Raw genomic sequence first — 18,873 nt, 5'->3', positions numbered from 1 at the left:
AATAAAAAAAAAAAGATTTTATCAGGAAGAATTTAGAAACCAAATAAAATAAAATGATTTTTTCAGGGAGAATTTATAAAACAAATAAAACCAAAAATAGGCGTTCTATGGCCCACTGACTGAGAGAGAGAGAGAGAGAGATGGAACGCTTAGTACTGGCACACAAGCCCAAAGGGCAATATTAATCTCCCTTTTTTTTTCCAGGGAGAATTTCTAAAACCCAAAAAAAAAATAAAATAGGCTTTCTATGGCCCACTATTTGTGAGAGAGATGGGACGCTCAGGACTGGCACAGATGGCACGCTCAGGACTGGCACAGAAGCCCAGAGGCCAATATTAATCTCCCTTTTTTTCTGGGAGAATTTATAAAACCAAAAAAATATTTAAATAGGCTTTCTATGGCCCACTATTTGTGAGAGAGATGGCACGCTCAGGACTGGCACAGATGGCACGCTCACAACTGGCACACAAGCCCAGAGGCCAATATTAATCTCCCTTTTTTCAGGGAAAATTTATAAAACAAAAAAAAAAAAAAAATAGGCTTTCTATGGCCCACTATTTGTGAGAGAGATGGCACGCTCAGGGCTGGCACAGATGGCACGCTCAGGACTGGCACACAAGCCCAGAGGCCAATATTAATCTCCCTTTTTTTCAGGGAGAATTTATAAAACCCCCAAAAAAAATAAAATAGGCTTTCTATGGCCCACTATTTGTGAGAGAGATGGGACGCTCAGGACTGGCACAGATGGCACGCTCAGGACTGGCACAGAAGCCCAGAGGCCAATATTAATCTCCCTTTTTTTCTGGGAGAATTTATAAAACCAAAAAAAAATTTAAATAGGCTTTCTATGGCCCACTATTTGTGAGAGAGATGGCACGCTCAGGACTGGCACAGATGGCACGCTCACAACTGGCACACAAGCCCAGAGGCCAATATTAATCTCCCTTTTTTCAGGGAAAATTTATAAAACAAAAAAAAAAATTAAATAGGCTTTCTATGGCCCACTATTTGTGAGAGAGATGGCACGCTCAGGGCTGGCACAGATGGCACGCTCAGGACTGGCACACAAGCCCAGAGGCCAATATTAATCTCCCTTTTTTTCAGGGAGAATTTATAAAACCAAAAAAAAAAATAAATAGGCTTTCTATGGCCCACTATTTGTGAGAGAGATGGCACGCTCAGGGCTGGCACAGATGGCACGCTCAGGACTGGCACACAAGCCCAGAGGCCAATATTAATCTCCCTTTTTTTCAGGGAGAATTTATAAAACCCCAAAAAAAATAAAATAGGCTTTCTATGGCCCACTATTTGTGAGAGAGATGGCACACTCAGGACTGGCACACAAGCCCAAAGGCCAATATTAATCTCCCACTGTATTTTTATCAGGGAGAATTTATACACCCCACAAAAAAAAATACAGAAAAATGAAAAGGCTTTCTATGGCCCACTATGTGAGAGAGATGGCACACACAGGGATGGCACTCTAGCAGAAATGCCAAATTGCCAATCTTAATCTCCCACCAAAAAAAAAAAAAAAAAAAAAAAACAGGGAATGTCCTACAATTACTATCTCCCTGCCTGCAGTAATCTCAGCCAGGTATGGCAGGCAGCTACTATCTCCCTGCCTGCAGTAATCTCAGCCAGGTATGGCAGGCAGCAATAAGGAGTGGACTGATGCACAAATGAAATAAAAAGTGTGGACAAACAAAAAAGATAGCTGTGCAGAAAGGAAGGAACAAGAGGATTTGTGCTTTGAAAAAAGCAGTTGGTTTGCACAGCGGCGTACACACAGCAATGCAGCTATCAGGGAGCCTTCTAGGGCAGCCCAATGAGCTACAGCGCTGAGGGGAAAAAAAAAAAAAAAAAAACTTCCACTGTCCCTGCACACCGAGGGTGGTGTTGGACAGTGCAAATCGCTGCAGCACAAGCGGTTTTGTGGTTAATGGACCCTGCCTAACGCTATCCCTGCTTCTGACAAAGCGGCAGCAACCTCTCCCTAAGCTCAGATCAGCAGCAGTAAGATGGCGGTCGGCGGGAACGCCTCTTTATAGCCCCTGTGACGTCGCAGACAGCAAGCCAATCACTGCAATGCCCTTCTCTAAGATGGTGGGGACCAGGACCTATGTCATCACGCTGCCCACACTCTGCGTTTACCTTCATTGGCTGAGAAATGGCGCTTTTCGCGTCATTGAAACGCGACTTTGGCGCGAAAGTCGCGTACCGCATGGCCGACCCCGCACAGGGGTCGGATCGGGTTTCATGAAACCCCGACTTAGCCAAAAGTCGGCGACTTTTGAAAATGTTCGACCCGTTTCGCTCAACCCTACTCCTCAGATTTGGTTCCATTGTTTTTTCAGCATGTGGTTCGTTTGCATGGCATTCGCGGAGAATATTGTGTCTGACAGAGGTTCTCAGTTTGTCTCTAGGTTTTGGCGGGCCTTTTGTGCTAGGATGGGCATTGATTTGTCTTTTTCTTCGGCGTTTCATCCTCAGACAAATGGCCAAACTGAGCGAACTAATCAGACCTTGGAAACCTATTTGAGATGCTTTGTGTCTGCTGATCAGGATGATTGGGTGGCTTTCTTGCCGTTGGCCGAGTTTGCCCTTAATAATAGGGCTAGTTCGGCTACTTTGGTTTCACCTTTCTTTTGTAATTTTGGTTTTCATCCTCGTTTTTCTTCGGGGCAGGTTGAGCCTTCTGATTGTCCTGGTGTGGATTCTGTGGTGGACAGGCTGCAGCAGATTTGGACTCATGTGGTAGGCAATTTGACGTTGTCTCAGGAAAAGGCTCAACGTTTTGCTAACCGCCGTCGGTGTGTTGGTCCCTGGCTTCGTGTAGGGGATTTGGTTTGGTTGTCTTCTCGTCATGTTCCTATGAAGGTTTCTTCCCCTAAGTTTAAGCCTCGGTTTATTGGTCCTTATAAAGTTTCTGAAATTATTAATCCGGTGTCTTTTCGTTTGGCTCTTCCAGCCTCTTTTGCCATTCATAATGTTTTCCATAGATCTTTGTTGCGGAGATATGTGGTGCCCGTTGTTCCCTCAGTTGATCCTCCTGCCCCGGTGTTGGTTGAGGGAGATTTGGAATATGAGGTTGAGAAAATTTTGGATTCTCGTTTTTCGAGGCAGAGGCTTCAGTATCTTGTCAAGTGGAAGGGTTATGGCCAGGAGGATAATTCTTGGGTTGTTGCCTCCGATGTCCATGCCGCTGATTTGGTTCGTGCTTTTCACTTGGCTCGTCCTGATCGGCCTGGGGGCTCTGGTGAGGGTTCGGTGACCCCTCCTCAAGGGGGGGGGGTACTGTTGTGAATTCCGCTCTTGGGCTCCCTCCGGTGGTTGTGTGCTGTTCCATGTATATTCCTCAGTTTCCATGTATGTTGTTATATTTTACTCTGCTGCCACCCAATGGCCTTTTTCTGTATGGCAGCTTGTTTTTCATGTATTTCTTGTGGGCATGTCTTACATCCGGTTCAGGGGTCAAATCTTCTCTTCCTCTGGCAGCCATTTCCAGTTTACTTTCTGTTGTGAGAGGACGTGCTTTTGAACTGGGCTTAGGAAGGCATCAGTCTTTCGACCACTCTCTCATGCTGCTCACACTTGCAGACACACTTGGTGCTACATCTTACTGTACCCTGTCTACCCTGCATTTCTGGAGAAGTTCTGTATTACCAGTTATACGCTGTATGTCCAGATCTACAAAATAAACAAGTCTGGATTACACAATCCCTGGAGTGCATCATCTCTTCAGATGCTGAGCAGCATTGGTCCTGTCTGCCTCACATCGAAGAAATACGGAGGTACGTTTCTCTCTCACAACACTTATTAATCAACCACACCTCCATTCGCCTCATGTGGGGACAGAACAGTCGAAAGACTGCCTTGAAGCCCGGCCAGAATCACCCTTATATCACTATTCACGTGCCCGCTCTCTGCCTGCTCACATACTGCAGCCCCGCTCTGCTAAGAAATCTCCTGCAGCATCACCTCAGACTGCATTGTACATAAAGACTCTCTGTGTATTATACCACATTGCTGCAGATTGTCGGACTGCAGAACCCCACAATTCTCCAACAACACCTTGGGAATCTTAATAGGGGGTCGCAACTAAGCTGCACCGCAATTTCCAGCCCCCAATTCAAAGGTTCAGTTTCTTAAAGGGACAGCGCACCTTAAATCAAAATGGCCGAAAAGGACCTTACGCAGTTCCCCAATGCTGAAACAGAGCAAATACAACCTGATACTGTCCATTATGAAGATCAGGACGCAGAGCCTGCTTCTGCAGCAGACCCAGATGCACGACCAGTACGTTCCATCAAGCCAACATTAAAGGTCCTCGAGAATTACCATTCCACAAGGGATGAGTTCAATGACAACCTTAATGACCTATGGGAACGAGTCACCTCCCTTATGTCAAGCGTCCAATGCCACAAAAATGATGCAGCGGGTTTACAGGACACTATAAGACAGCTAGACGTGGCCCACGGCAGATACAAGACACTGTCCACAAAGTATGCTGCCTTCCTAAAAGAATCTAAAATCGATGAAGCCCTATCAGAGTTAAGCAAGGCAGATTCCACAGACAGAGAAAGGGACGCCGCCGTGCAAGACGCCAAAGATAAAGCGGAGCTTCGTATCACCCATCTGCAAGAAACTAGATCGCACAGGTCAGCCTCGTCTAAACACTCTGCTCGGTCATACAAATCATCCTGCTCAAGAACTTCAGCCCTCAACGACAGAATCCTAGAGGCCCGTTTAAATGCAGAGCGGTCCAAACTAAGACGTTCATACACCGAAAAGAAAGCAGAAGCAGAGGCTCGAGCAAAGATTCTTCAAACAGAAGCAGAAGCGAAGAGAGCAGAAGCAGAGGCTCGAGCAAAGATTCTTCAAACAGAAGCAAAGGCTCAAGCAAGGATTCTTCAAACAGAAGCAGAGGCTAGAGCAAAGATTCTTCAAACAGAAATGGAGGAAGAAATTGCATTAGCCGAAGTAAAAATACTCGAGCAAGCATTGAAGCAAAACCTCGACCCGATTTGCCTGCCACCACAGGAAGAAGACGACCCAGCTGTTCGTACCAGAGACTACGTGCAGAAACAGATACCTGCAGCGCACACCTTCTCCAGTGACGTTCAACCCAACATTGCGGAAACGTCCAAGTCAGCCCAACCTATGGTGCCAGTATCGCCCACAGCCCCTACAGAGACCCAAGACCAACGCCGTGATGTACCCCCTCAGGAACAATCATCATCGCAAGACGACCACAAGGCACACTCCAGCCCGCCTCCACAGTTCAAGCAGCAGTCATCGGAATCTCTAGAGGTTAAACCACAGCTCAACCCTGCAGCGACATGATTCTACCCGGGAACAATTCACCCTTCCACGCCACACGGCTTATACGCCCGAGGGGCACCACAAGCTAATATGGTAACAAGGAGTGAAGGATCAGACATGTCTGAGTTTGCCAGGTTCATGGTGAGCAGGGAGCTAATCAGCACTAGCCTCTCAAAATTCGACGACTGTGCAGAGAACTACAGAGCCTGGAAAGCAACCTTCAAGGCCGCCATTGCTGATCTCAACCTATCCGTGGAGCAGGAGCTCGACCTCATGGTAAAATGGTTGGGTCCTGAATCCACAAACCGTATCAAGAGTCTTAGGACCGTCTATGTGGGGCAAGCTGAAGCAGGTCTCACTGCTGCCTGGCAGAGACTCGAAAGAACCTACGGCAGCGCTGAAGCCATAGAAAAGTCCCTATTCAAGAGACTGCAGAACGTTCCAAGGATCAACCTTAAGGAAGCCCACATGCTTCTGGACTTAAGTGATCTGCTTATGGAGTTGGAACTTGCTAAAAGAGACCCTCGTCTGTCAGGACTGTGCTACCTGGACACTGCCCATGGGGTGAACCCAATCGTCTCAAAGCTGCCACATAGTCTGCAAGAGAAGTGGGCAGTGTGTGTCTCCAGGTATAAAAGGTCACATGACGTCACCTTTCCTCCGTTCATTCAGTTCTGCAAGTTCATTGACGAACAAGCCCAAATGAGGAACGACCCTAGCCTCGACTTCCTGGAGTCTAACACTGCAGCTCCAGCAACACCTTCATCAAGGTATGAAAGCGTCGCACATAGACGCAAGGACTCAAGGAACAGTGTAAGCGTCAGAAAGACTAACCTGCCATCACCTGCAGTACCTGCCGACAAGCAGTACACTATTCCGTCGAGGGATAAGTCTTTCAATCGTGAGTGTCCCATTCACAAAAAACCACACTCACTGAACAAATGTAGAGGCTTCAGGTCCAAAACCATGCAGGAGCGCAAGAAAATCCTCAGCGAACTTGGGGTATGTTTCAAGTGCGGCACTTCATCAGAACACATGGCCAAGGACTGTAAATCTGCCATTAAGTGTGAAGAGTGTCATAGCGACAGACACCCATCAGCCTTGCACCCAGGCTCAGCCACCAGCGATCCAGCAGTCGCAGTTACTTCTGGTCCCGCTACAAACCATGGCGGGGAGCCACAGAATCACGCCAAGTCCACCACAGCTGTGTCCTGCTCATGCTCAGAGGTATGTGGGGAGAATCAAAGTGCTAAATGCTGTGCCAGGATATGCCTAATCAGAGTCTATCCAGAAGGGCAACCAGAGAAGGCTGTAAAAATGTATGCCATCATTGACGATCAGAGCAATCGATCCCTAGCTGGACCTAAGTTCTTTGAAGCCTTTAGAATCAAGGGACCAGCAACGCCCTACACTCTGAATACTTGCTCGGGGCGCATAGAGACTAGCGGCAGAAGAGCACAAGGTTTCATCGCTTCTCCTGTCAATGAAGACGTAGAAATACCCCTACCTACGCTAATTGAATGCGATCAAATACCAGACCAAAGGGATGAGATCCCTACCCCGGAAGCTGCTTTCCACCAACCACACTTAAGGCACCTAGCCAGCGTTATCCCACCTTTGGACACAGATGCTGAAATCCTACTTCTGCTCGGCAGAGACAATTTGAGGATACATAAGGTCCACCAACAGTGTAATGGTCCTGACTACGCCCCCTACGCCCAGAGACTTGACTTGGGGTGGGTAGTCATAGGAAATGTATGCTTGGACCAAACAGGAGTCCACTCCTTTAAGACGTACGTACGCCGAGACGGGCGCACTACCTTCTGCAAACCATGTCCTCATCACTATGAGGTGAAGGAAAAGCTTCCAGATTCTGTACAGCTGCCTGATGTTATCCCTTCTCCCTATGCAGACGACTTGGGAAAATTGGTGTTTCATACCACTAAGGATGACAACAAAGTAGCCCCATCTATGGAAGACAAGGAATTTGTCAGGATAATGGACAATGAGTTCCTTAAGGACGAAACCAATCACTGGGTTTTCCCCTTACCCTTCCGAGCTACCAGGGTAAGGCTCCCGAACAATCGTGAACAAGCCTTGTCCAGATTTAACTCTCTCCAGCGCACGCTAAGCAATAAACCAGAGATGAAAGAACACATTGTCACCTTTATGGGCAAAATATTCCATAACAACCATGCGGAGCCAGCGTCTCCCTTAAAGGAAAATGAGGAGTGCTGGTACCTACCCTCATTTGGAGTATATCACCCAAAGAAACCTAAACAAATTAGAGTTGTCTTTGATTCAAGCGCCAAACATCAAGGCGTATCTCTCAATGATGTCCTCCTCACAGGTCCTAATCTGACAAACAACTTAGTAGGAGTGTTGATGAGGTTCAGGAAAGAGCCCATTGCCATCACCGCCGACATTGAACAGATGTTCCACTGTTTCATAGTCCGAGAGGACCACAGGAATTTCCTCAGGTTCCTGTGGTACAAGGACAATGACCCCAGCAAAGAGATGGTGGAGTATCGCATGCGGGTGCACGTATTCGGGAACAGCCCTTCACCCGCTGTGGCAACATATGGCCTGCGGAGAACCGCACAAGAAGGAGAGTCCGAGTATGGAACAGACGCCAGAGACTTTGTAGAGAAAGACTTCTACGTAGATGATGGACTAAAATCTCTACCTACAGAAGAAGCTGCAATCGACCTACTCAAAAGGACCCAACATATGCTGTACCGAGCTAAGCTTAGACTGCACAAAATTGCTTCAAACAGCCCGGCTGTCATGAGAGCCTTTGAGTCAAGCGACCACGCACCTGGATTCAAGGACATAGACCTGGGACCAGACCGTCCGCCTGTGCAGAGAAGCTTAGGCCTGAGGTGGAACCTGTCAGCCGACACCTTCGGATTCCAAATCAACTGTGCAGACAAACCATTCACTAAACGTGGTGTCCTGTCAGTGGTAAATAGCCTGTATGACCCACTGGGATTCGTAGCACCAATTACCATACAAGGTAAATCCCTTCTGAGACAGCTGTCCGAAACTGTCAAGGACTGGGATACCCCTCTACCTCCTGATAAGGAACCAAAATGGGAAACCTGGAAGCAGTCTTTGTGTGCCTTGGATAAAATCCATATAACGAGATGCTACGCTGGAATCTCACTTGCTGCTAGCACTAGGACGGAACTCCATGTGTTCTCGGATGCATCCACGGAGGCCATTGCAGCTGTTGTCTACCTGAAGGTAACGGGATCTGACAATCAAGATCATGTTGGGTTCGTTTTCGGCAAAGCTAAGTTGGCTCCCAAGCCTGACCACACTATTCCCAGGCTGGAACTCTGTGGGGCTATGCTTGCAGTAGAACTCGCAGACTTTATTCAGCATGAGCTGGACACTCACATAGATGACGTACAATACTACAGTGACAGTAAAGTTGTCTTAGGTTACATCTACAACCAAACAAGGCGCTTCTACGTGTACGTCAGTAACCGCACTGAGAGAATAAGAAGGTCTTCCAAACCTGAACAGTGGCACTATATCCCATCTGAACTTAATCCAGCCGACCATGCCACTAGACCTATGTCTATAAATTCCTTTGCTAACTCTTCTTGGCTTTCAGGTCCAAAGTTTCTGCTGGAACAGAAGGGAAGTGAATGTGTTCAGGAAGTCTTCAGCATCCAGGATCCGGACGATGATCCAGAAGTCCGCTCCGAGGTCAGTGCTCTGGCCACGAATGCAAAACCAACCTCCACCCTCGGTTGTCAGCGCTTTGAACGCTTCTCCAATTGGATGAAACTCATTAAGACTATTGCAAGGTTAGTCCACATTGCGAGATCTTATCACAAGCCACATGGAGACAAAGACTGTCATGGTTGGCACGTCTGCCAAAAAATACTCACTATCGAGGACATTCCGGTAGGATAAACTACCAACAGAACACTGCACTAGTACTTTACCCATTGGATTACAGTGGGTCAGAGAAAGTTTGGCCTAGTGCGGCTTCTCTGATCCGAAGATGGGTTTTCCTTTGGATTATCTCAGAAACTGGCTTAATGTTTATCTTGTTTAAAGTTATTATTGCATTACATGCATGTTTGGTTTCATTTTCTAGGTTGTTGGACTTTATTTCACGGACATTAATATAGTGAAATCCCTTACGGAATTTCAGACGGGGAGTGTGCTGTTCCATGTATATTCCTCAGTTTCCATGTATGTTGTTATATTTTACTCTGCTGCCACCCAATGGCCTTTTTCTGTATGGCAGCTTGTTTTTCATGTATTTCTTGTGGGCATGTCTTACATCCGGTTCAGGGGTCAAATCTTCTCTTCCTCTGGCAGCCATTTCCAGTTTACTTTCTGTTGTGAGAGGACGTGCTTTTGAACTGGGCTTAGGAAGGCATCAGTCTTTCGACCACTCTCTCATGCTGCTCACACTTGCAGACACACTTGGTGCTACATCTTACTGTACCCTGTCTACCCTGCATTTCTGGAGAAGTTCTGTATTACCAGTTATACGCTGTATGTCCAGATCTACAAAATAAACAAGTCTGGATTACACAATCCCTGGAGTGCATCATCTCTTCAGATGCTGAGCAGCATTGGTCCTGTCTGCCTCACATCGAAGAAATACGGAGGTACGTTTCTCTCTCACAACACTTATTAATCAACCACACCTCCATTCGCCTCATGTGGGGACAGAACAGGTTGTAAGTGGCACGTTTGTGAGTTCTGCTCTTGGGCTCCCTCCGGTGGTTTTAAGTGGTATGGTTGCTCCTTGGATTTAGCAGTCTGCAGCTGCTTCCACTGATTGTCTTTCTGTTCGGCTTTTATGCCTGGCTCTTCCCTTCAGCCAGTGCCACTTGTCTATGGTTCCTGGTTGGATTCACATCTCTGCTTGGATTTCCCTGATTTCCTGACCAGTTCAGCAAAGATAAGTCCTTGCTTTGCTCTTTTCTGTCCACATGTTGTGGACTTAATTGTACTGTACATTCTATGTTTTGTCCAGCTTGTCAGTATGGATTTTTTCAGTTAAGCTGGAAGCTCTGGGAAGCAGATTTACCCTCCACACCTTTAGTCAGGTGTGGAGATTTTTGTAAACTCTGTGTGGATTTTTCTAGTTTTTAATACTGACCGCACAGTATCCTGTCCTATACTATCTATCTAGCTAGACTGGCCTCCTTTGCTACATCCTGGTTTCATTCTATGTATGTCTTTTCCCTCTCCAATCACAGTCATTACTTGTGGGGGGCTATCTATCCTTTGGGGATTTTCTCTGAGGCAAGATAGCTTTCCTGTTTCTATCTTTAGGGGTAGTTAGTTCTCAGGCTGTGACGAGGTGTCTAGGGAGTGACAGGAACATTCCACGGTTATTTCTAGTGTTGTGTTGAGCTTAGGAACTGCGGTCAGTACAGGTAACACCTCCTTCAGAGCTCGTTTCATGTTGCTCCTAAACCACCAGTTCATAACACCTCTCATGAAAGGGGTATTGTGGTGAGTCCTAATTCTTGGCAGCCCAGCCACTCACTGCATAGGCAATAACAGCATAGGATACCCACTGTATAATAATGGCCCTTTAAGAATATTAATTCCGCCTGATGCCCCTCTAAAAATAGGCTCTGTGACTTTAAGAGACCCTCCTTCATAAATGAAACAAGATGGGTCTCCTTATGTGTCACACACCACATGGCCAGCTAGGGGTGTTACATGTTACAATGACATTTCCCAGTGAATGCATTTGTATTGGTTGAAAGCAATGTTAAAGTTGAAAAACGCATCAAAAACGCTGCGTGTGAACAAAGCCCAAGTGGTGGAGGAACATTTCGATCTGGGGTTAATTATTTTGCCTTATATACAAGTCATTACCCTGGAAAAAAATGTATCTTAACAACTTTACCAGCAAAATCCATTTTGGTTTTGTTTTTGTATGTTTTTTGGTGCACCTGTAAAAATGGCGTGAAAATGACAACATTGCTTACAGCTGTGACCTTGGAGTCAGAAATGCTTCCAGGGGCGATCCCCATGATGTTCCCATGTCATTTGAGCAGTGTTTCCATCATTTTCAGACAACTTTAGACCTTAAAAGGCCCCCCCCGGGGGGTGGATCGTGGTAAAAGTACTCAGGTTTCCCATAAACTTAAATTGGGCTCGTTGCTCGAGTCAAGTGCCTGAGTATTCCAATTTGCTCAACCCGAGCAATGCGCACCCGAGCATTTTAGTGCTCGCTCATCACTAATCTTCACCTTTTTATCCGTAAGCTTAAATGGAAGAAATTTCACATCCAAGAAGATTAAAAAAATGATTGAGAGTCTGGGGGTTCCTGACTCAATGTTGGAGGACATTAGATTACTCTATGACCTGTCTGATGTAAACCCTAACACCAGGGGTGAAAGTCCTTTTACGGATCTTAGCTCAAAGTAAAAAGATGCCTCCTCCTCAAGCGGACTTAACATCTATTGATATTTTCCTCAATTTAGTTTCGAAGGACATTGAAAATCTTGATAAGACCTCCTCTGAAGTTCGTTATAATTTAACATGAAGGAGATCTCTGCACTGTGTTGTCTTGAAAAGGACCACAGAGTTATAATCAAGCCTTCAGATAAAGGTGGTAACGTTGTGGTCATGGACACCTCTGATTATAAACAAATGTGTTTGCGTATTTTACGTGACAAGAATTTCTATCGTGTACTTCCATCAAATCCCACTGAGACATTTCTTAATGAATTTTAGGATATCACCACACATGGTCTCTCCTTAGCAGTCACTGATAAAACTGAGATGGATTTCATTGTACCAAAATTCCTTATAACGGCCACAATCTACTGTCTCCCTAAAGTTCACAAGGGCCTATCCCCTTTGAGGGGTAGACCCATTGTGTCAGGGAGAGGAAGTCTGACAAGGAATCTTGTTGTCTATTTGGACAAAATTTTAAATCCCTTTGTCTTGGCCCTAAGCTCATACACACGAGATACAACAGATTTGTTGAAGATAATTGAGGGCCTGATTCTTGACGCTGACACTATTCTTGGTAGTATTGACGTTGAGGCTCTTTATTCATCAATTCCTCATCATAAGAGGCTTGAGGTGGTAGACTATTACTTGAGAAGTGGGGGGCGCCATTTGAGTAATCATAATGACTTCATACTTGAGTGTCTTGATGTTTTATTGACGCACAACTACTTCACCTTAAGGCTATTTGCACACGTTCAGGTTTTTTCGCGTTTTTTCCGCGGTTTTTCGCCGTAAAAACGCTATAAAAACTCATTAAAAATGCATACATTATGCATTCTATTATTTAGAATGCATTCTGCATGTTATGTGCACATGGATGCGTTTTTTTCCGCGAAAAAAACGCATTGCGGTAAAAAAATTAGCATGTTCATTATTTTTGCGGATTTTCTGCGTTTTTCCCGCAATTCTATGCATTTGGGAAAAACGCACAAAAAACGCACAAAAAACGCGTCAAAAACGCGTCAAAATCGCGGTAAAATCGCGGTAAAAACGCATGCGGATTTCTGGCAGAAATGTCCGGTTTTTGTCAGGAAAATTTACCCTTAACGGTAAGTACTTCCATCAGCTCAGGGGCACAGTGATGGGGAGACCCTGTGCTCCTTTGTATGCTAATTTGCTCCTGGGCTGGTGGGGGAAAACTATAGTCTTTGGCGAGACTGGGATTGAAGGCAATGACAGGGCCCTATTGTGGTTACATAGTTACATAGTTACATAGCTATTAAGGTTGAAGGAAGACTATATGTCCATCTAGTTCAACCCATAGCCTAACCTAACATGCCCTAACATGTTGATCCAGAGGAAGGCAAAAAAAACACATGTGGCAAAGAGTAAGCTCCACATTGGGGAAAAAAATTCCTTCCCGACTCCACATACGGCAATCAGACTAGTTCCCTGGATCAACGCCCTATCAAGGAATCTAGTGTATATACCCTGTAACATTATACTTTTCCAGAAAGGTATCCAGTCCCCTCTTAAATTTAAGTAATGAATCACTCATTACAACATCATACGGCAGAGAGTTCCATAGTCTCACTGCTCTTACAGTAAAGAATCCGCGTCTGTGATTATGCTTAAACCTTTTTTCCTCCAAACGCAGAGGATGCCCCCTTGTCCCTGTTTCAGGTCTATGATTAAAAAGATCATCAGAAAGGTCTTTGTACTGTCCCCTCATATATTTATACATTAAAATAAGATCACCCCTTAGTCTTCGTTTTTCCAAACTAAATAGCCCCAAGTGTAATAACCTATCTTGGTATTGCAGACCCCCCAGTCCTCTAATAACCTTGGTCGCTCTTCTCTGCACCCGCTCCAGTTCAGCTATGTCTTTCTTAAACACCGGAGACCAGAACTGTGCACAGTATTCTAAGTGTGGCCGAACTAGTGACTTGTATAAAGGTAAAATTATATTCTCCTCATGAGCATCTATGCCTCTTTTAATGCATCCCATTATTTTATTTGCCTTTGTAGCAGCTGCCTGACACTGGCCCCTGAATATGAGTTTGTCATCCACCCATACACCCAGGTCTTTTTCATTGACGGTTTTGCCCAGAGTTTTAGAATTAAGCACATAATTATACATCTTATTACTTCTACCCAAGTGCATGACCTTACATTTATCCCCATTAAAGCTCATTTGCCATTTATCAGCCCAAGCTTCTAGTTTACATAAAGCATCCTGTAATATAGAATTGTCCTCCTCTGTATTGATTACCCTGCAGAGTTTAGTGTCATCTGCAAATATTGAAATTCTACTCTGAATGCCCCCTACAAGGTCATTAATAAATATGTTAAAAAGAAGAGGGCCCAATACTGACCCCTGTGGTACCCCACTGCTAACCGCTACCCAGTCCGAGTGTGCTCCATTAATAACCACCCTTTGTTTCCTATCCCTGAGCCAGCTCTCAACCCACTTGCACATATTTTCCCCTATCCCCATTATTCTCATTTTATGTATCAACCTTTTGTGTGGCACCGTATCAAAAGCTTTTGAAAAGTCCATATACACTACATCCACTGGGTTCCCTTGGTCCAATCCGGAACTTACCTCTTCATAGAAACTGATCAAATTAGTCTGACATGAACGGTCCCTAGTAAACCCGTGCTGATACTGGGTCATGAGGTTACTCCTCTTCAGATACTCCAGTATAGCGTCCCTTAGAATGCCCTCCAGGATTTTACCCACAGTAGAGGTTAAGCTTACTGGCCTATAATTTCCGAGTTCAGTTTTTGTTCCCTTTTTGAATATTGACACCACATTTGCTATACGCCAGTCCTGTGGCACAGACCCTGTTATTATGGAGTCTTTAAAGATTAAAAATAATGGTCTATCAATGACTGTACTTAATTCCTGCAGTACTCGAGGGTGTATCCCATCCGGGCCCGGAGATTTGTCAATTTTAGTGATTTGTAGACGCCGCCGCACTTCCTGCTGGGTTAAGCAGGTGACATTTAATTGGGAATTTTTATCACTAGTCATTTTGTCTGCCATGGGATTTTCTTGTGTAAATACTGATGAAAAAAAGTCATTTAGCATATTGGCCTTTTCCTCATCCTCATCCACCATCTCACCCAGACTATTTTTAAGGGGGCCAACACTATCATTTTTTAGTTTCTTACTATTTATGTAGTTAAAGAATATTTTAGGATTATTTTTACTCTCTCTGGCAATGAGTCTCTCTGTCTCAATCTTTGCTGCCTTGATTTGCTTTTTACAGAATTTATTAAATTTTCTGTACTTATTTAATGCCTCCTCACTACCTACTTCCTTTAATTCTCTAAATGCTTTCTTTTTGTCACTTATTGCGCCCCTTACAGCTCTATTTAGCCATATTGGTTTCCTCCTATTTCTAGTATGTTTATTCCCATACGGTATATACTGTGCACAGGTCCTATCCAGGATGCTAATAAACGTCTCCCATTTTCTTTGTGTATTTTTGTGTCTCAGGACATCATCCCAGTTAATTGCACCAAGATCCTCTCTCATCCGTTGGAAATTTGCCCTCCTGAAGTTTAGTGTCCTTGTAACCCCTCTACTACACATCTTTTTAAAGATTCATTGGTTAAGATTCATTGATGACGTGTTCGTTATATGGAGAGGCACAGGTGACTCCTTCTCTGAATAGGTTGCTAAACTTAATTCTAAAGATCTTGGACTTACCTTCACATTTGAGTGGAACTTATTGAAACTCGCCTTCCTGGATGTACTGACTAAGAGGATGTCTGTTGGCTCTTTGGGCACCAGTATTCACAGGAAATCCACCACCACAAACTCCCTGCTTAGATGGGAGAGTGGGAACCCTTTAGCATTGAAAAAAAGGCATTCCTAAAGGGCAGTACATGAGGGTACTTAGGAACTGCTCGGATAACAGTAATTTTGTGAGACAGGAACATGACCTACGGAATCAATTCAGTGAAAGGGGGTACCCTGATCTTGTTTTGAGGGGGGACTTTAACGAGGTTAAAAAGAAGGAGAGAGATGATTTATTGACTCCAGTTTCGGTGAAAAAAAGATGAATATTCTGGCCTCCGTTTCATAACCACGTTTAACAATAGTGCAAATGATTTGAGGCAAATTTTGATGAAGAAATTTTAAAAATGGATCGTGATATTGAGGACCTTTTGCCAACATTTCCCCAGATCACTTTTCAAAAAGGTGAAGTCCATTATAGATCGTTTGGTACGTAGTCACTTTTACCAATCACCACAGAAATCTTTGTTTGACCTCTAATATCACTGGGTGCTATAAATGTAGTGGTTACATAGCCTGCAAAAACATCAAAGTGGGTAAATTTTTCTTTCCTACCAACAATGTAAATAAGTTTGAGATCAGGTCCTTCATTAATTGTAGAAGCAAAGGTATTTTTTATAGAGCAATTTGCAGTTGTGATCTTGTATATGTTGGCAAAATGATTAGAGAGTTTAGGAGGAGAGTTAGAGAACGTTTGAGAGACATTGTGAAAAAGAGGGACACCCCGTTACCGAGACATGTGAACCTTGCCCATGGAGGTGATCGAACCGCACTGAAATGTATGGGTATTGAGAAAGTCAATAAACCACTACGGGGTGGTGATTGGGATAGGTTGATACTGCAACATGAGACAAGATGGATTCACAGATTGGGCTCCATCTACCCAATAGGGTTAAATGAACAACTATCCTTTGGCCTCTTTTTTTTGAGGTGTAGGGCGTTTGTTGAGTGCTCCAGTGAGGGTGAGCCGCCACCGAGTGGGGGGCCACTGCGCTGATCTAGGGTGCCAACCTCTGCTGTCAGGTAGGGTGTATTTAGTATAGGGGAAGGTGTTAGGGTATTACGTAGGCTTTTTTACTTCCCCTTCCTTTTCTATATTACTAGCAGTGGTACTATTATTCTTTTGGATCTATGTACCTTGTGTGTTTCCTCTGCTTTATTATAAATGTCTATCAGTTTAGTGACTGTTTCAAGTTAAAAGAGCAGGGAAGTCTGCCTATATTAACTAGTGGTCTCTAGACTTACAATCAGCTTCCTATCTGGTTAGCTTTTGCAAAATATAGGTTTGATTTTTGTTGTTGTGTCAGTCATTTTAATAGTCTTATTAAATGTGATGTTTTAGGTTCCCATTTTTTTCTATTTTCTATTATCCACCATCCAACCAACAACCTTTTCACACTGCTCTGGCTTCAATACTGCTGCGGTTCCCTAGTAATTGGGACAGGAAGGTCGAGCCAGCAAATGTGACACACCTCCTCTTGAGAAAGCACTCCGCGAAACGCGCGTTGGGGCGTCAGTGGTACGGTGGACAGGCTTCTGACCTTGATATGGGTATGTCTTAGACTTTACATGCGATACTCCGTTCTGCACTTTTTGCACTGTTAGCTCTTTACTATCTGCTGTACTCAGCATGAGTGGGACGTAATAAATAAGATCTCTGAATGAGATGTGTGTCATTTAAGTCTCTCTACTATCCCATAACCCAGTATTTTCCCACTTTACCATGTGTGTTTTACTTGAGTACACTCTTTTCCTCTTACTCTGTCTGTTAATATTTTAATGAATTTTTGGAATATATATTTTTCAATAAAATGTATACTTTTATTATACCTCTTTCTGAGTGGTGTGTATGGATACTTGTGATCCAACATTTTTGCTATAAATGTGGGTGTTTGTTGTGGCCCACTTTCAGCTTGCCTACAGCCTTGATCTCTGCATGCACCATCACCATCAGGTCCACTTCCCCATCCCTTGCCACGCGCCTTGCCCATTTTAAATGGACTACAATATTTTCCACGTTCACTACAAATGGCTGAATTTGGAGCGAACTTATATGTGATCCGTGTGCGGGAAAACCACAGTTTACAATATCTGCCCTGTAGGTAACAATATTTTTTTTAGCAAACTGGTGTCAATAACTAGGATAACACAGAGCAAAAACAGTTCAATGGAGGCCTCAAATGCCACAATTTGTAGCCCACAGATAGATGAGGTGTGTCACGGAGATACCACACTGTAAAATATGTGGCCTGTATTTTTTGAGGGGTCAGCAAAATTGTGTCAATAAGTTGCAATGCCACAACAACAAAAATTCTATGGAGCCCTGAAATGGCACAATTTTGAGCGCAATTTACCACACTTCCTATCCGCTTCCACCATAGTAGCTTGACCCCAATACATGCTCACTAGGTTTATGTCTCCTGTCACCAGAACAGCCGCGATCAGGAACCAACACGCGCTCTTCGAATAGACAGCCGTCACATACAAGATCCAGTCACATTCTTGTGTTGTCAGCACTTCCATTTCTCACTATGTAACACCCCAGGCTGACATTCATTCTTATTACTTATTAACCATTGGGTTACGGATTTGTCTTCTGCTTCAATGGATTCTTTTCCAATAATCCTATTTCTTCAGTCCGATGCTGATCCATCAAGTTCACTAGTGGTGCCCAGTTTTACACCACTATACCTGTGACTTCAGAACCTTCCAGAACACCAGAAAACACACAGAAAAAAGATCATGCCTATATACTGGGAACACCTCAGATAATATAAAAGTCAAAAAAGCTTTATTGGTGGGAACACGCAGCACAAACTACAGTTAAAAACACTAAAATACAAACAGATACCTATACAAGAAACCATACCCTAGTATAGGGGCAATGATGAGCACCCAGAGTCCCCCCACTTTATTTTTCACACAGAAAACAATATGCAATAATGTGCAAAAAATGCAAACGAGCAAAATATGTGAAAAATACAAAACCTGGCTCCTAAGTAATGTACCATACAGATCTCAATATGCATATATCCAGACACAGTGTGCGGATGGAAAATATATATACCTAAACCGATGTCACAGTACCGTATGGGTGCAGAAAGATAAATAACATTCTTGTAAGGAAGATTCAATGCACAATGAACGATAGGAGAGCAGATGGAGGCGGCAGAAATAAAGCATGCCAGAATCTAAGGATAAATAAACCCAGATACCAGGAGTCCAGATATTGGAGACGGAGCCAGCATGAGCCAAGGGGGGAAAAAAAGCAGGTGCGGGATAGGATCCGA

This window comes from Ranitomeya imitator, chromosome 2 (genome assembly GCF_032444005.1).
Source record: "Ranitomeya imitator isolate aRanImi1 chromosome 2, aRanImi1.pri, whole genome shotgun sequence".
In the NCBI taxonomy this organism is placed as follows: Eukaryota; Metazoa; Chordata; class Amphibia; order Anura; family Dendrobatidae; genus Ranitomeya; species Ranitomeya imitator.
Note: the sequence above shows the minus strand (reverse complement) of the source record.